A 19,544-nucleotide genomic window follows, 5' to 3' on the forward strand; every position below is an offset into this window, starting at 1 on the left:
TGTGTGTGTCCTGTCTGTGTGTTACCAGCTAATCTCCGGCACCGTTGGCCCGGTCGCTGCGAAACTGTGCACACCCACTCCCTGGATGCCAATTCAGAACCTCTGCCCCACATTTTTCACATGGGCCTGTTATAGCGCCACCAGGAGGCCGATTTGTGCAAAACCCATTTTTTCCCATTACACCTATAGCTTTTAACCAAACGTCATGCAAATCAGTACACAGTATCTCTATAGTCATGTGATCAACCCGGATCTGTCCGATTTCCCATATTGCATCCTCATTGGCTAAGGTTGGCTTCCAAAGTTTGCAGGATTGGTCCGTTTTGAACAAACTGCCTCCAATCATGAACGCAGCTTACCATTTCCATAAAATTGCACACGCACATTCCCACTAGGCCGAGGAAGAAATGCCACTGGAACATTTTCAAATCAGCCTCATGGTGGCGCTATAACTGGCCAATTTGCATTTTTAACTATAACTGCACCGATCTGCGTGAAACTTTGCACGCACACTCCCTAGAGGCCAAGGAAAAACATTAGACTGCATTTTTCACATCTGCTTTTTAAAGCGCCACCAGGAGGCCGACTTATGTAAAATACATTTTTGGAGATTATTCCTTCAGATTCTGTCCAAAAAACACGCAAATTGGTACACTGCATCTCCATAGTCATGTGATTCTGATGGATCTGTCCGATATTTCATATTCCATCCCTTTTGGCTTACAGTGGCTTCCAAAGTTTGCAGGATTGGTCAGTTTTAAACAAAATGCCTCAAAACATGAATGCAATGTGCAATTTCCGTGAAAGTTTGCATGCAGATTCCCACTAGGCCGAGGAAGAAATGCCCCCCTTTTCACATTCACATTGGCCTTTATAGCGCCACCAGCAGGTCTAATTTAGCAAAACACATTTTTGGAACAAAATGCCTCAAATCATGAATGCAGTGTCCCATTGAAAGGCCTAAGAAGAAATGCCACCCTTTTCACATTGGCCTATTATAGCGCCACCAGGAGGCCACAATAACCTACCTGACCTGGCGGAGACCTGTGCTCCGAGGAGCACTTTTTCTAGTCTTTGTAATGGTTTTACATAATGGTATAGTGGACATGTGAGTTGGACCCAGAATTCAAACCTCACAATAAAAAGTATTGACAGGACAAAGTAGCCTAATGACTACAAGAAATACAACATCATTTTGTTGCCACCTTTATTGAATACAATGGGTCATATGTTATGACTTTTTGAATACAATGGGTCATATTTTATGACTTTTTGAATACAAGGGGTCATATCTTATGACTTCGTATGGTGACTTGAATTGGAGAACTTATTCAGCAGCTTCTTTTCCCTGTAAAAATAGGAACATCATTTTAGATATTCAACATGAATCTTAAGTGAAATCTTAGTTAGAGATAATGAACCTTCAGTTCATATTGCACATGTATTATTACCTTGGAGTCACGACTTTTAGCTCTCATCTTGTTGACCTGGCCTTCAGCGATGTCAGCACGCTCTTCAGCCTCCTCCAGCTCATGCTGAACCTTTCTGCACTTGGACAGGTGAGTATTGGCTGCTTCCTCCTACAAAATGATAGAGATGGTTCACAGCCTCAATATTAGAAAAGAGCATCTTACAATTAGTCCAAACAAGACAATTTCAGGAATGTGTGGTTGTGAATAATACAGTGGCCCATGCAGCATGTTCATGAGTGCCTCGGGACCACATGAATGAGCCTTGACAGGTTATCATTGGAACGGCACAATCAAGGTTGTGTTCTTGTTCGACACCCCAAGCCAAAAAATAAGCAGCTTATAGGCAGCAAAATCTATTGCTTTCCGTAGTCCATTCAACAAATGTACTTTTACCATTAAGCCTGAAACACACAGCCTGCATCTGCAGCATGTGTGCATTGTGGAGCTACTCGCTTTTTCCTTTCAGCACCCAAGTTACAGTAAGAGGTCAGAGTTTTCACAACACCCATGTGTGCAGTGCAGTGCAGTTCTGTGGTGCACATGCTATAGACGGATTTCCGCGCGACGTCATCAGAGAGCAGAATGCGCAATCTGCGCATGCTCGGGGGAAACGAATTGTTGCGCCGTTCACTCTGTTGTTATGTTCGGGAGTTAGATAGCCATAATTCTGCTATTATAGGCATAATAGGCATAATGCTGCTATTATATACAAACAGATCCAACTTCCGACAAATCATTTTTATTGAGTAAACAAGGTATTACAAACTGCATCATTTAATCTACTTTCATTAGACCCGGTGAAGATCATTTCTTTTATGAATGGACATTTGACCAGCGCTGCTGCGGGTAATGGCGCCCTCTATAGGCTTCCCCCTCCTCTGCGCGGTCATATCCTCTCATGTTTACTAACAGGAAACCTGTCTATACTGCAGAAGCATGGCAAGCTAGAGATTCCAGTTTTAACAAGTTAATCCTTAGTTACACTATAACAACAACACTATGCCCATGGCAACCACAACAAAAAATGCATCACTATGTATATTTGTCTTACCGCTTCCTCAGCTTGCCTCTTGTAGCCCTTCACCTTCATCTGCAGCTTGTCTACCAGATCCTGAAGCCTGCCAAGATTCTTCTTGTCCTCTTCAGTCTGAAGTGAGAGTGAATTTATAACATTAGTTGTATGTTCATGCAATCTATTCATCTTGTCAATGGCATGATGGTCATTAAAGTGAACATGATATACAGTACCTGGTATGTCAGCTCCTTCACTCTCCTCTCGTACTTGCGGACACCTTTAATAGCATCTGCTCCAGATCTCTGTGCAGAGTCGACCTCTCCCTCCAATTCACGCACCTTCACAATTGAATTATACATTATCAAATGATTTCTTCTTATTTAATTCACTATAACCCGTGTTGAAGTGAACTATATCTTACCCTAGACTCCAGTTTCTGGAGCTGCTTCTTGCCTCCCTTCATAGCCAGGTTCTCCGCCTCATCTAGACGGTGCTGCAGGTCCTTGACTGTGACCTCCAGGTTCTTCTTCATCCTCTCCAGGTGAGAACTAGTGTCCTGTTCCTTCTTCAGCTCCTCGGCCATCATAGCAGCCTGGAAAGTCATTTTTGTATTAAGATAAAATATACGTTTCCCGCAAGGAAAACACATTTTGGTATCCATGCCGCTGCCACACACTTGCCGAGAAAATCACAATATACAAACATGGTACATAGATTATATTTAACCACACAATTCACATGTTGACTGTGAGACAATAGCTCATTAATTAATAAACAGATAATAGTGTCGGCCATCTGCCTGAAGCCAGCACCTCGGAATGCTTGGTTTAGAATTTTCTTTTTCTCCCCGAGCACATATTTTTGACATAAAAACTGAAATGAATGATTATTTTTTCCCAATGATCTTCATGGCTGTTTGAATAAGACATGCATGTTTAGGATTTAGTGTGAGCCTTCTAAAATACATCCTCTGTTGTACTGTAGCCTATAGAGCAAAGGTTTTCAACATGTCATGCACATGTCATGAGCGAGGTGTATTTTTATATTAACATGTCAAAAGGATGTGTAATTGTCCTGGTATATTGTATTGTATATGTTTATATTAAGCATGCCATATGGATATCTAATTGTCCTGGTATATTGTATTGTATTGTATATGTTTATATTAAGCAAGCCATAATGATATCTAATTGTCCTGGTATATTGGACAAGGGGCGGACATCCTAACTTACATCAGTGATGGCTTTCTTGGCCTTGTCCTCAGCATTCCTTGCTTCTGAAACACTATCATCCACTTCACCTTGGACCTGGATCAGGTCACTCTCAAGTTTCTTCTTGGTGCCCAAAAGGCTTGTGTTCTAAAATAAAGATTAAGTTTAGCAATGTAAGTATGCTTGACTTGTATGTTAAATATTTGATGTTTTCCATTGACTTACCTGAGAGTGCAACAGGCCAGCACGTTCACTAGAATCCACCAGTTCTTGTTCAGCCACTTTGCGGCCTCTCTCTGTCTGTTCCAGAGCCACTCTCAGCTCCTCAATCTCCGCGAGCATGAGGCCGTTCCTACGCTCCACCATGGCAGCTTGCTCCTTCAGATCTTCTTGGGCTCTGAGAGCATCGTCAAGGTGCAGTTGGGCATCCTAAAATAAATCACATTTAAGGTGGTCATGTTAAGAGAAACATCAGAATGTGACCAGTCATTGTTCAGAGCAGCCCCGCTGTTTGGATATGTGTCTAACTACTATGTTTTTGCACCTTAAGCATTCCCTGGACGTTCCTCAGCTGCTTCTGGGCCTTAGCAGCCTGGCGGTTGGAGTGACTCAGCTGAACCTCCATCTCGTTCAAGTCTCCCTCCATCTTCTTCTTGATCCTCAGGGCATCGTTCCTGCTCCTGACCTCAGAGTCCAGATTGTTCTGCATGGAGTCAATCACCCTCTGGCTGTTCCTCTTGATCTGCTCCATCTCCTCATCCTTCTCTGCCAGCTTCCTGTCCACCTCACCCTTGATCTGGTTGAGCTCCAGCTGGACACGAAGAATCTTGGCCTCCTCGTGCTCCAGAGTACCCTAAAATGTAATACAGGATCAAAAGGTTGTAGGACCTTTTAATGTAACATTGATCATAATGCTACACTGTTTGAATATAAACATGAAAGAAATCCAAGGTAGAGACAATTTCATTCTTCATCTAGAACCTAAAGGTTTTACCTCAGCCTCATCCAGGGCTGTCTGGATCTCTGACTTCTCTGTCTCCGTCTGTTTCTTGGACTTCTCCAGCTCATGGATGCTCTTTCCAGTCTCACCGATCTGTTCAGTCAGGTCTGAGATCTCCTCTGTAGTTGATAAAAATAGGCAATGAGGAACTTTTCAATCAGCAATTGCATTTGAATTAAGTTGGTGTGGCCTAATCCACTCATTGATCTTACATTACATTACATTACATTACAGTCATTTAGCAGACGCTTTTATCCAAAGCGACTTACAATAAGTGCAATCAACAAAGGTAGGGAACGAAAGCTACTAATCACCAGAGGTTATAAGTGCATTTTCTGCAATAACAAGCAACCAAGAGCATACCTAGCGCTAAGGTAAAAGTGCAGTATATCAGCTACCTATTTCCTTAAACAGATGAGACAAAATAGCTAAGTCAAATGAGCAGGAGCTAAAAACAAATAATTGTATTGACTAAACAAGATCCAATAAACAATTCAACAATAAAACAAGCATTCGTACAACTAGTTAACAACAAGTAGGCCAGGCAAAGAGGAAGGGTAGTGTTTCCTGAAGAGGTGGGTTTTCAGCCTGCGGCGAAACCCACCTCTTTCTTACTGATCTTGAACATTTAATGAATTTCTTACTGTTATTGAAATAAATGTGTAGAGAAAAACTCACGTTGCAGGTTCTTGTTCTCACGCTTCATGGTCTCCAGGTGGTCCAGAGACTCCTCGTAGGAATTCTTCATCTTAAACATCTCAGTGCTGAGAGAACGAGCCTCTTTCTGAGCTCCTTCCAGCTCTGCCTGTCCCTCTTCATATTTCTGCTTCCATTCTGCCAAGACCTGCACACCGTTTGTAATGAAATGTGTCATTTACCTCCACTTTAAGGACCTGCACACCGTTTGTAATGACGTGTCATTTACCCCACTTTAAGGATCTGCACACCGTTTGTAATGAAATGTGTAATTTCCCTTCACTTTAACTCTTTGACTGCCATTGACGAGATTTCTCGTTTTTCTCCGCATGGCTCAGCCAGCCGTCGACGAGATTGACGAGATTTTTGAAAAAATTAAAAATTTAAAATATTTTTTTTTTTTTTTATTTTTTTTTTCAATTTTTTTTTTTTTTTATCACAAAGGAAGCAGGAGATAACGCGATACGAAGATTTTCTGCTCCATTCACTTCAATGTTAAAAAATAAACGGAGACAAAATTCACAGTTTACCTATTTTTGCAATGTTATTCTCTGGCAGGGAAGGGGGGTAGATGTGTAAATACTCTGGCAGTCTAAGGACCTGCACACTGTTACCCCACTTTAAGGAGGATTATTTCGTTTTTTAAATGATGAATGTCAAAACACCTTATCAAAGTTCCTCTGTTTCTTGTCAAGGTTGGCAGCCAAACCGTTGGCCCTCTCCACATCAATCATGAGGTCTTCCACTTCACCCTGGAGTCTCTGTTTGGTTTTCTCCAGAGAGGCGCACTTGGAGTTCACAGCCTCAATTTGCTCCTCAGCTTCCTGAAGACGCTGGGCGAGCTTCTTCCTGTTGGTCGGTTTTGAATGGAATCAAATTATATTATGGGCAGTATTTTGTATAGTGAGTGGTGTCTGATAGTGTAAAACATTAGTTTCCCCTAGGGGTCCTTGGCGGGTTCCAGGGGGGAGTCCCCAACAAAATGTGTTAATAGAGCATCACAATCAATTTAACCACTTTATCTATTTATATATTGGCTATTCAAAAATAGCAGATTTACAAGCTCACAGCGTGTTTGTGCAAGCGTTTGAATAATGAATAATGAATTAATTGAATAATCTTCTCTGCTGGGGGGTCCCTGGCACAAAACATTGAAAGACGGGGGGGTCTGCAGCCAAATATCAATTTGTGGGTCCTAGGCACAAAAAGGCTTTAGAACCACTGGTGTAAAACCTTGACCACTTACTTAGCTTCCTCCAGCTCCTCAGTGCGTTGGACAGCATCAGTCTCATACTTGCTCCTCCACTGACACACCTCAGCGTTGGCCTTGGACATTCCACGCTGCAGTTCAGCCTTGGCCTCCTGCTCCTCCTCAAACTGCTCCCTCAGAAGGTCACAGTCATGGCGAGCTGACTGCACACCATGAGCAAGTGCATTCTTTGCCTGTCAAAAGAAAACAATGACAAAATAATGTCCGCTGGTTAAAATGACAAAAAGGTACAAATTAGGCCTATTTGTGAAAAAAAAAGAAAGCTGTTCCTTACAATTACAATTACAATTTAGGCATTTAGCAGACTCTTAATCCAGGATGACTTATACAACAAATGCATAGACATGGTATTGTAGGATCATCAGTATAATATAAAGAAATATAATAATCTGTTCATTGAAACCATACAAACTATTACTATAGGATGCCAGATCAACAAATGACCCTGGCGTCTGTCTACATAACATGCCATCCAAATGACATTTTAACCTTTGCATAAGCCTGCAAGGTCATTAAGGCTATAGGGAAAGTACTACGGTCTAAGGGGGAGTCTGAAGAGGTGAGTCTTCAGATTACAGCGGAAGATTGGGAGTGACTCTGCAGTTCTAACTGCTTACCTTAACCTCCTCTTCAACATGTCTCTTCAACTCCTCAATCTGCTGGGTGAAGGCCTGCTTGCCTCTGGTGAGCTGAGAGACGAGACCTTCTTTCTCCTCAAGTTGACGACCAAACTCACCTGGTTAGAAATTTGAATATTTGTTTCAAACATTTAGATAAATCTTTGTTGAACACCTGGGATAGTTGCTGATAAAAGCATTATCTCTAATTAGGGAATTTACCGTTTTCTGTCAACAGTCTTGCTCTCTGAGCTGAAACATCATTTATCTGGCGAACATTCTCATCACTCTTGGCCTTGATTTCACCAAGTTGGTCCTCAAGGGTGCGGCACATCTTCTCAAGATTTCCCTGTTAATTAACATTGGGACATTTTCAATCACTGAAGTAACCTATCTGTTTGATCATTGTGTGTGAATTGTCATGTCGGTTCATTGTTTGTTACATGAAATGGAGAAGTGTCCTGTAAGTCCATATAGGCTGGGCTTCCTTGGAAGCATTACACTTTAATAAAGAAAATCAATCAATCATTCATGTATTCCCTAATTTTTGGAGGTTTTGCTTCATTGAACCAAGTATTTTGTATTACCTTTGCCTTAGCGACAGCTTCCATGTTGCTGGACAGGTCGTCGATCTCCATCTTGTATTCACTCTTCTCCTTCTCCAGTTTCTGCTTGACTCTCTGGAGGTTGTCGATCTGTTCACCCAGTTCAGCCACGCTGTCGGCCTGTTTCTTACGAAGACCAGAGGCAGTGGCCTCATGCTGCAGGGTGGACTCTTCAAGGTCACGACGCAGCTTCTGGAACTCAGCCTCACGCTTCTTGTTCATCTCGATCTGAGAGGCGGTGGCTCCACCAGCCTCCTCCAGCCTCTCACTGATCTCTTCAAGTTCCCTGGAGAGGTCAGCTCTCTGCTTCTCAACCTTGGCACGAGCAGCGCGTTCCGCCTCGATCTCTTCCTCCAGTTCTTCAATACGAGCCTTTCAAATTTATGATTTTAGATTAACATATTAAAATCCTAATATACATACTTATTATTAATGATTTTACAGAAAGGAAAACAAAATACCTGGAGTTCTTTGATCTTCTTCTGCAGCTGGGCCCCCAAAGATTGTTCATCCTCAATCTTACTCAGAAGTTGGCTTGTTTCGAAGTCCTTCCTGTGGAATACAGTACATCATATTTGTCATTCTACAGGTATACTTTTGGCATTTAATATTGTTTATTCATTATTATTATTATTATTAGGCAAATTATGAATGAATTATTCATATTGTGGTCCACGTTACTTCTTTATCTTCTCATCAGACTGCTGCTTTTCATTCTCCAGGTCCATGATGGATTCCTGGGTCAGTTTCAGATCACCCTCAAGCTTTCTCTTGGCTCTCTCCAGGTCCATGCGGAGCTTCTTTTCTTGCTCCAGAGAACCCTCCAACTGCACATAATAATATTATTGTTCTTATTATTCATTCATTAACAACAATAAACATACAGTGTATGTTCACTTCTATGAACTCACATCGTCGACTTGCTGTTCCAGTTTGGTCTTGGCCTTGGTCAGAGTGTTGACTTTGTCTTCCTCTGCCTGCAGGTCATCCAGGGTCTGCTGATGTGCCTCTTGGAGGGCTTTCTTCTCCTTGGTCAGCTTAGCAAGTCCTTCATCCTGAGAGGCCATCTCCTCAGTCAGGTTCTTCACCTAAATGAACCCAACATAGACAGTGTTTATACGTCCTTCATCCTGAGAGGCCATCTCCTCAGTTAGGTTCTTCACCTAATTAAGCAGAACAGAACTTGTTGTCATGGAATAGATCATTATTGCACTTGGTGTCTGTCGTGTGGAAACCTCATTATGTCCAAAACGGTTACTTTTCAGGATTCACGTCCAAAAATACCAAAAGTAGCAGATCGACAAGCCTGTAGATCTGCTACTTTTGATGCTTTTGTGTGACGCTGTAGTATGATCAAGTAGGGAGTTAATTTACCAAAAAACACAAGTTCGAATATGGAGATAGGAGGTTTCTGCCCGACAGCAACGACTACTAACTTGACAAAAACCCCAGAGAGTGTATGATCACAAACCTTGTTTTCAGTGGCGTGTTTCTCCTTCTCCACTTTGGCGAGGTGAGCTCCAGGTCATCAATGTCCTTCTTGAGCTCAGAGCATTCGTCTTCCAGCTTCCTCTTCTTGGCGGTCAGTTCCGCGTTGATCTCCTCCTCGTCCTCCAGTCTCTCGGTCGTCTCTTTGACCTTTGCCTCCAACTGGATCTTACTTTTAATAAGACCCTCACATCTCTCCTCAGCATCATTCAATGCTTCATCTCCCTGGTTGTCAATGAAAAAGATAAGTGAGGGAACTTGTTGCAGCATTTGTTCTGTGTGAGATATATGAGATTCGTTTTGCAGCTGCTTCCTGGGGGGGGGGGGGGTACATTAACACAAGGGACATTAACTGACTGAACAAGCTGGTGAAAAAGGCAGGCTCTGTCATTGTTAGACCCTGGACGGTACGACATTGAGTCAGGCCTTTGTGCTGGTAGCCATGTAGCTATACAATGATGCCAACAGCCGTTCGACCACCAGACATTCTCTGGCATGGTCTACATCTACATTCTACATTAGATAAAAGATTTTAGATAGGATGATAAACACTATGAAATATTATCAACATTTCCTGTACAAGTGTAGCTACTGTACTTACTGATGCCGCTGACTGTGCAAGGTTATTTTTCTCCTGCACCAGAGCCACCATCTTCTCCTCCAGTGTCTTTTTCGCGGCTAGGGCCGCGGCCAGGTCGACCTTCATCTTTTCGTAGTTCTCCTTCATGTTCATCAGCTCCTTCTCAGTCTCAGCGCTCTGCAGAAGAGGCTTGATCTTGAAGTACAGCGCCATCCATGGCCAGTTTTTCACATTGCAGAATGAGCGCACGTTGAACTGGATGGAGTAAATGGCCTCTCTGTGGAAAAACGGTTCAAGTGTGTCATGATTGTGGACAGTGATGGAAGAAGTATACTCACATTTGTTACTTCAGTAAAAGTATCAATACTGCAATGTGGAAATACTCAGTTACAAGTAAAAGTCTGGTATTCAAAAGAAGAAGAGGTAAAAGTATTGAATATTGGAAATACTCCAGTAAAGTAACAAAATACTTCAACATTGTACTTAAGTACTTGAGTACATGTACTTAGTTACTTTCCACCACTGATTGTGGAACACTGCCGAGCTGCAGATGGAGGGTATCCATGATATACGACTGCAGGCTGTTATTATACAGCTGTTACAATGTTGTCATTATAGTTGTTACTATTGGTGTCGTTATTATTGCTGTTGGTATTATTGTCGTTGTCCTCTTCTCCCCCCGCCAAGGTAAAGGCCAGATGGCCGCCCACCCTAGAGCCTGGTTCTGCTCCAGGTTTCTTCCCCCGTTAAAGGGGAGTTTTTCCTTGCCACCGTCACCAAAAGCTTTTATTAAAGTGATTTTACATTATAACAAATTTGTATTGAAAAGTAATGGGAAAAGTGTACTTTATACTTTACTATAATACATTATTATTATTACAAATTATACTAAATAATGAATAAATGATGTTTTCAAAGTACCGTCTCGCCATCATCTTGACAAACTCCTTCCTCATGACGTAACCTCGTGCCAGAGCCTGAGTCATTGTGACCAGAGCAAACAGCTTTTCATCTCGCATCTCCTCAAGGACACCCAGCAGACCAGCTTTGAAGAACACCTACAATACAATGTTACAATGTAATTGAACAACTGTAGAATCAACCTTTAGTCTTCTGTCGATAACGTTAAACCAGATTTGCAGTGTGTTTACCTTGGTGTGTCCAAACTTGTACTCATCCTGAGGTACGTCAATGGACCCAAGCAGCTTCTCTGAAGCTTTCTTGTTGTCCATGAACGCGCCGTCGGGACATGCGCTGGCATTCAGTACTTTGTACCTGTTTTGTAAAAGTTCATGGTCATTTTGCGTTAATGGGTTTGGAACTTAAAGCTGCTGGAAAAAGGAATGAATACCTCTGCTTGAAGTCAGCATAGGGAATTCTGCTGGGGAAGCCCTTCCTGCAAATCCTGATGCCCTCCAGCACACCATTACACCTCAGCTGATGGATGACCAGGAAGTTCTCCATCAAGCCTGTAAATATGTTGCTCTATTATTATTATTATGACAGAATAGTTACACACTGGCCAAAGTTGCATTACATGACCACCTCACAATCATTGTTTACATTTGTATGCTGTTGGGCAGAAACCAGCTAACTCCAAAATGTTCATTTTTCAGGAAATGAAATAACAAAACAAAAAGTGGAGTTAGGAGGTTTTGTATATCATTGATAAGAACAGCTGAATGGACCTCCAAGCTCAGAATGAGGTTGGAGGTCAAAAGGCGGTGGAGCCTGGAGTCAGCTAAACCAGTTAACTCCACCCCCCTTTGGTGGAGTTAGCTGATTTAGCAGAAAGTTTGAGGATCCAATGGAGTTAGCTGGTTTTGTCAGAAGTTCTTTTTGGGTGTTTAATAGCATTTATTTATGAAAAAAGAATTAAAGCTCAAAAATTGAGTTAGCTGGTTTCTGCCCGACAGAAACGATATTTATATATTTTTTTTCTTTTTCTTTTTCCTGTGTTTACCTGGAGTCTTGGACTCGTTGGGAATGAGGCAACGCACAAAGTGAGGATGAGTGCTCCTCAAGTTGGTCATCAGCAACCCCAAGTTCGCCTATTGAGACATAAAATAGCCAAGTAGGCTTATTATTAGTAAAAGTGATATTGTACCTTTTCCCCCTCTACAATTATTTGAACACTTTAGATACTAGTTACTTTACAGATTTAGATTGTTCTAAAACATACATTAATTAAGCCCTATTTTAAACTTCAGCCATTCAAAGACAGCTGCTCTACAAGCTCACAACTTGTGATACAGAAATTGTTTAATTCCAACATGAAAAGACGTGCCTATTTCTTACATGGATAATGTTGATAATAATAATGCTTCATTTTTACAGGAATATAATGTTGATAATAATGAATAAATATTCTTACCCTGAAAGCACTAGACACAGTCTGCATGGAACCACCCTTCTTCTTGCCTCCCTTTGCTCCAGCCACTGAGGAGAACCGGGCAGAACAGGTTTTTGTGACAGGTTTTGGTGACAGAGGTTTGGGGAATTATAGGAGGATTATTATATTAATAAACATACCTTCAGGCTCAGATGGGGGATAGAACACCTTATATTATATTAATAAACATACCTTCAGGCTCAGGTGGGGGATACAACACAGCCAGCAGCTTAACTGTTGACTTCTGGTACAGCTGCACCACAGAGTCGTTCAACGGGTCTTTGTTCTTCTCTAGCCAGCCTGTGATGCTGTAGTCCACAGTTCCAGCGTAGTGGACCAGGGAGAAGTGGGCCTCACCCTTGCCTTTGGCAGGTTTGGGCTTCTCAAAGGCCTTGTTCTTCCCAAGATGCGTGCCATGCAACTTGTCGTTGAAGGTTTTGTCTGAAGCCTTTGGGAACATGCACTCCTCTTCAAGGATGGAGAAGATGCCCAAGGGCTTTGTAAAGGAGACAAAAGAGACACGTCACCAAAAACAAAAACTTAGTGACAATGTCCATTAAAGCACAAAATAATTGTATCCCTTCTCAATGAGCTCAATGCAGACGGCCAAGTCCATGTACCTACCTTCTCAATGAGCTCAATGCAGACGGCCAAGTCCATGTACCTACCTTCTCAATGAGCTCAATGCAGACAGCCAAGTCCATGCCAAAGTCAATGAGATCCCAGGGGATTCCCTCTTTCTTGTATTCCTCTTGTTCAAGAACAAACATGGTGTGGTTGAAAAACTGTTGCAGTTTCTCATTGGTGAAGTTGATGCACAGCTGCTCCAGGGTGTTGAACTGTGAGTGGAAATATCATTAGTCTAATCTATTGTAATTGTGTAATTTTGACAAAAATAACTAGTTTCCCCTTTAAAAAAGTCCATGCTTACATCAAAGATTTCAAAACCAGCGATGTCCAGCACACCAATGTAGTAGTTTCTCTGCTGCTTGGTGTCCAGCATCTCGTTGATCCTAATGACCATCCACAAGAACAGCTTCTCATAGATGGACTTGGCCAAGGCACCGACTGAGTTCATTACCTAAGGAAATAGGAACATTATTAGTATGTGTTAATTACACAATTTACAATTTAGGCATTTAGCAGACGCTCTTAATCCAGAGTGATTTACAGTAAGCAAGGAAAACACAAGATAATACATCAAATGCATAACAATAGTAATCTAGGATCATAGGTAAACCAAGAAGCTATCATCAGTCTAAACATAATCTAAAAAAAATCAATAATCTGTACATTGACACTATAGGATGCCAGGTCTACAAATGAACCTGGCATCTGTCTACATAACATGCTGCTATTTAAATTACATTTTAGCCTTTGCATAAGCCTGCAAGGTCTTCAAGGCTAGGGAAAGTGCTACGGCAAGTGCTACGGGCTAAGGTGAAGTCTGAAGAGGTGAGTCTTCAGATTACGGCAGAAGATTGGGAGTGAGGGGGGGGTTGTTCCACAGTTCGTGACCAAGAAGGAAGAAGAGTCTGTCCCGGGTGTTTTAGGGAAGATTCTGACAGCTTTGGTTGGATACACAATGTGTAATGTTTTTTTCACAGGTATAACAATACTGTTAAAATAATATGTCAGAGGTGCATGGAACTGCACATGTTTCTTCAGAGTGACATTTTTTGTTTGCTCGACATATATTAAATAAATAAATAGAAATTAATTTGAATAATGTTGGAGGATCATTTTATTTACAGAAGCTGATTTAAGACTGGTTTGGACACAACTCAAAAATATATTGCTGTGTTGAGAATATAAGGTGTGTATGAAATCAGAACATGGAAATAATGTAACTTACTCACCTGTGGCACAGTCTGTCCCTTAGTGACATACTCGTTTCCGACTTTCACTCTGGGGTAGCAGTATGCCTTAAGCATCTCTGCTGAGTTCAGACCCAACAAGTAGCAAATCTTGTCAGCCTCTGAAATGTTCATACATTTTGCAATTTAGGCATTTAGCAGATGCTCTAATCCAGAGAGTGACTTACAGTAAGAAAGGCAAACACGAGGTGATTTTAAAAAAAAAGAGTGCCATTTCTTCTTAGGCCTTTCACGGCAATCAGACACTGCTTTCATGATTTGAGAAATTTTGTTCCAGAAATGTGTTTTGCTAAATTAGACCTGCTGGTGGCGCTATAACAGGCCAATGCGAAAAGGATGGCATTTCTTCCTCGGCCTAGTGGGAATGTCCATGCAAAGGTTCACGGAAATCGCATGCTTCGTTCATGATTTGAGGCATTTTGTTCAAAACGAACTAATCTTGCAAACTTTGGAAGCCAATCTTTGCCAATCAGGATGGAATATGGAAAGAGATCTGTGTTGATCACATGACTATAGAGATACTGTGTACCGATTTGGGTGATGTTTGAAGAAAATCTGTAGGAGTAATATTAAAAAAAAAATGTTAGCAAAAATCGGCCTCCTGGTGGCGCTATAACAGTCCAATCTGAAAAATTGGCATCCAGGGAGTGTGTGTGCACAGTTTCGCAGCGACCGGGCCAACGGTGGCGGAGATTAGCTGGACACACGGACGGACAGGGTGCAAAATATATAAATAAAGCTGCAGCTCACCCTCCGTGCCATCAGGCTCAGCCTGCTCCTCACGCTGCTTCTGTTTGAACTTCAAGACCCCATGATGCATCACTGCACCGGTGAACTTGTAGATGTACTGTTTCTGCTCAGCGTCGAAGCCCAGGATGTCAATAGCATCCTGATGTCAATAAGCAGAGATGTATTCAAAATATTGAGATCAACCATTAGATTAACAAACATCCTTTAAAACTGTGTACAACTCAACAGTAAACAAACCAACATACAGTATACAGTGTATGCAGGGTATCTGCACATTTCTAAAGTGACAATTTAAGGACTTTCAAGACCTTTTAATACCTATAAAATAAATAGATAAAGATAAAACAAATAAGACTATTACTATGTCAAAAGTAATCGACAAACTATACAATGCAAATTGTCAAACATAGGCAAAAATGCTTAATATTAAGAAAGAGGCAAACAATTTGAAAACATGTAGATCGGCTATTTTCACAATATTTATCTGTGGAACTGAGTCAAATGCCTCAACTGTTACAATTCCAAGTGCTTGTCAGGGTGGGGGTGGGTCCCCAGTTCAAACACTTTATACACTTTAATTCCATTGTATGAATTGAGGTTACATTCAGAGTTGGGTAGGTACTCAAGTAAAAATATTGTTACTTTAAAATAATAACTCTAGTAGATGTAAAAGTACTCTTCCAAATAATTACTTTATTAAGAGTAAGAAAGTATCTGGTAAAAGTGTGAATTATTGTTTAAATAATCACAACATTATTTAAATGTCTAAATAGAAATGAATGAACAAGAGCAAATCTGGCCAAACTATATCACTATAAACAAAACAATACACAATCAATCATTTAAATGTCCACTCATTCTTATGTGTGTGTAACCTCGGATCACGTGTGTAGCTATGTGGCACTATGTACGGAGTCATGATCCAAATGAATAGCTAACATTGTCTAATATATTTATATGACTATGAATAGCCAACATCTGTATAACATTTATATGACAATGAATAGCTGACGTCTCTAAAACATTTATATGACTCAGTATGAATAGCTAACATGTCTAATACATTAATAGGACTATGAAGGACGAATGAAGTCTCACTTACCACGAAATGGAACTCTGAACTCCTCTGCAATGAGCTCTGGGTTGGCCCGTCTCAGCCTGCTTTATATGAGGTGTTTAATGCATGATGTGCAGAAAGTAAAAGTAGGAGATGCCTTTAAAAGGTCCGTTCATTCCTATTGACATTGCAATAATATCCATGTACACTAGCCATTAAAATTTTACATTTCAAATCTATTAATAAAATTGTAAAGTTATACTTCCAACATCCACATGATACTTCTTAGCAATGTGGTTTATGTCATGCCAGTGGCTATAAAAATCATCTTTAACAAACATCCTTTAAAACTGTGTACAACTCAACAGTAAACAAACCAACATACAGTATACAGTGTATGCAGGGTATCTGCACATTTCTAAAGTGACAATTTAAGGACTTTCAAGACCTTTTAATACCTATAAAATAAATAGATAAAGATAAAACAAATAAGACTATTACTATGTCAAAAGTAATCGACAAACTATACAATGCAAATTGTCAAACATAGGCAAAAATGCTTAATATTAAGAAAGAGGCAAACAATTTGAAAACATGTAGATCGGCTATTTTCACAATATTTATCTGTGGAACTGAGTCAAATGCCTCAACTGTTACAATTCCAAGTGCTTGTCAGGGTGGGGGTGGGTCCCCAGTTCAAATATGATTATTTTGGGGGGGCACAGCCTGAAAACTTTGAGAAGCACTGCTTTAGGAAAGACATTTTGCAGAGTAACTGACTGCAGCAGCACAGTGAGTATTAGAACGATTAAATAATGTTCACTGACATCAGTAGCGTCCAGCTCCTCTTTGTCATTAATGCTGGCCACAGTGATCTGACCCATGCTGATCAACGGGAAGTCGTAGGGGTTGTTGGTGATCAAGCACATTTCTGAAAAGGGATTAAAAAAGGGTGACATTGTGTTTTTATTAATTCATTTATGTTCTTACTGTATCATCGGTAATTCCACTTACGAATAATCTCAGGTTTGTGGTCAGTCATCATCTGGAAAAAGATGTGGTAACCTCTCTCTGCAGGAAGCTGGTAGGTCACTCTGGACTTCTCCAGCAGATCTATATGGGTTGTACATAACTCATAATAATAATGATAATGATAATGATAATAATCTATATGGTTGTTAACTAACATAACTGAAAATGTAATCCTAAAATCAACACGTGTATAATGTATAATGTGTGAACTTCATACTTACATGTCTCAATATCAGCACTGGACAGTTTACCCGTTGTGTTGAAATGGATTCTGATGAATTTACCCTGTTTGATATGGCACAATTTGTTGCATCCCTCTACATTGTGGAATTATTGCAGGCATTCTCATAAAATGTCATTATTTATACTTACAAAGCGAGAGGAGTTGTCATTCCTCACAGTCTTGGCATTACCATAGGCCTCCAGCAAGGGATTGGCTGCAATGATCTGATCCTCCAGTGACCCCTAGAATGTTTTAGACGTCGCCCAATTAAGAATTTGGTCAGAATTCTTTCAAATTGAATTGTTATATTGCACATAAATGCTTTATGTTCAAAAACATGTATTTGTTGAAGTTAAAAACCTGTACATGTACTGTATATACCTTGATTTTACCGCTGTCGGCCGCTTTTTCTCCACTTGCAGAACTAGCTGTTGCAAAGTACTGGATGACACGCTTGGTGTTCACAGTCTTTCCAGCACCGGATTCTCCACTGGTTATAAATGCATACATTCAGAGAAATGCAATTAGTGAATGTGTGTACAATGTTCTTTTTTTAATGCCTAGTACAGTAGATGGGAAACTTACGTGATCAGGACAGACTGGTTCTCTTTATCTGTAAAATGTAAAGCAAACTTTTAGTCATGGATACGACACAAAACCATTATAGCTGTATATTTTTGACATTGTCCTGACTAGTACGTACCCATCAGCATGAACTGATAGGCGTTGTCAGAGACAGAGAAGATGTGGGGAGGAGCCTCAATACGCTTCTTGCCTCTGTAGGCATTTACAACCTCCTGGTCGTACACTGGGAGCCACTTGTAGGGGTTCACAGTTGCACAAAACAAGCCAGAGTAGGTCTGAAGGGGAGAAGAGAGTGAACATATTAACATCATAGAACATAGCACTGAGCATGCCACATATCTGGGACAACGGATCACTAGAGCTGGGATTACAGTCACGAGTTGCAAGTGGCATCAACTAATGAGCAAGTTAACGTCAGAACCATGAGTTTGTTTGAATTTGTTATTCTGTTTTTTCACTTGAATGATGATATAACTTGTGCTCTGTATTTTTCTTTCTTTGCTATCGACAGGTGCAATGCTGTACTGTTCTCAGCATGCAGAAAACCTTACATAGATCATCCATGCTGCATAACGCTCTTTGAGATTATACAGGACGGTGGCTTCAGTGAGGTGGGTCATCATGGCCATGTCCTCAATTTTGTCATACTTGGGAGGGTTCATAGGGGTGACATCAGCCTCAGGTACAGTTCTTTCCTACAAAAGAAAAAAAAGCACAACTCCAGAATGTATTGTGATTACAGTTGTACTGTTCCGCTATTTGATCTTAGATACACCTCTACCTACCATCTTATCCAAGAGCGTTTCCACAGTGACTTTGTCACCGTCCTTCTTTATAATTTTACACTTGAGGTACAGCTCAGCCTTATCGGCCACATATGCAGCAGTTTTGGCATCAAAGGGCGAACTTTGAGCCTCCATTCTCTCCTTCTCTGGCTTACGGAGGTAAATGGCGGCCTTGCCGTACTGCTCCATCTCTGCGTCCGTACTCATGGTGGCGGTTTTCTGTAGACGGACAAATAGATAGTGTTGATGCCTTTGCTGACTTGAGATCTGAGCAGATAACTGTAGGACTATGTAGGACTATTCTTATGGTTATAGCTTATTGTAGGTTTAATAGTAACATTTTCAACACTCACTTTTCCCCTCTACCAGTAGCAGTGAAACCTTGTGTGCAACCCCTAAGTGTGGGGAAAAAAACACATGATTTTGAGCACATTAACATGGGTTATACACTGCTATTTATAATCACAAATTAAATTAGATTATATGAATCCTATAATGTTCATTCTCGCCACACACCACTTCGTAAGAGAGACCTTTTTTTTTATTTCTCATTAGTTCCACATCTAAAAAGAATGATCCATTTTAATATTATTTAAATAAAATTATACTTTCCAACTCTGTTTTGTTTGGTTTGTTTGTTTGTTTGTTTGTTTGTTTGTTTTTAGGGTTTTGCTTATGCTTAATTTACTCAAATTATTCTTTCTTTTTTCCCCCATTACAGCCATGTTTCTTGTTTTTTGAATTAGTTGTGAAGCAATGCTAGATGTTTTTTCTTATACACTTTAATTCCATTGTATGAATTGAGGTTACATTCAGAGTTGGGTAGGTACTCAAGTAAAAATATTGTTACTTTAAAATAATAACTCTAGTAGATGTAAAAGTACTCTTC

At 40.6% G+C, this 19,544-nt stretch overlaps 1 pseudogene across 1 annotated transcript; it reads right to left on the bottom strand.

The window, feature by feature from the left end:
- Window positions 1–1,169: 1,169 nt before the first annotated feature.
- On the bottom strand, window positions 1,170–19,050 carry LOC311035336 (myosin heavy chain, fast skeletal muscle-like; annotated as a pseudogene). Its single transcript, XR_014602937.1, has 40 exons — window positions 19,009–19,050; window positions 18,656–18,874; window positions 18,422–18,565; window positions 17,989–18,145; window positions 17,871–17,898; window positions 17,667–17,775; window positions 17,435–17,527; window positions 17,284–17,347; window positions 17,045–17,143; window positions 16,858–16,961; window positions 14,974–15,112; window positions 14,206–14,324; window positions 13,278–13,427; window positions 13,015–13,185; window positions 12,539–12,842; window positions 12,329–12,393; window positions 11,918–12,005; window positions 11,306–11,423; window positions 11,106–11,229; window positions 10,876–11,012; window positions 9,976–10,231; window positions 9,358–9,599; window positions 8,798–8,974; window positions 8,568–8,713; window positions 8,348–8,438; window positions 7,869–8,258; window positions 7,504–7,630; window positions 7,282–7,400; window positions 6,641–6,837; window positions 6,060–6,243; window positions 5,377–5,542; window positions 4,693–4,817; window positions 4,243–4,551; window positions 3,924–4,127; window positions 3,720–3,845; window positions 2,909–3,079; window positions 2,721–2,825; window positions 2,524–2,619; window positions 1,452–1,580; window positions 1,170–1,348 (listed from the first exon to the last, which is right to left on the bottom strand). The product of XR_014602937.1 is annotated as a myosin heavy chain, fast skeletal muscle-like (transcript).
- Window positions 19,051–19,544: the final 494 nt, after the last annotated feature.

Source organism: Gymnoscopelus microlampas (assembly GCF_963454915.1).
Source record: "Gymnoscopelus microlampas genome assembly, chromosome: 19".
In the NCBI taxonomy this organism is placed as follows: domain Eukaryota; kingdom Metazoa; phylum Chordata; class Actinopteri; order Myctophiformes; family Myctophidae; genus Gymnoscopelus; species Gymnoscopelus microlampas.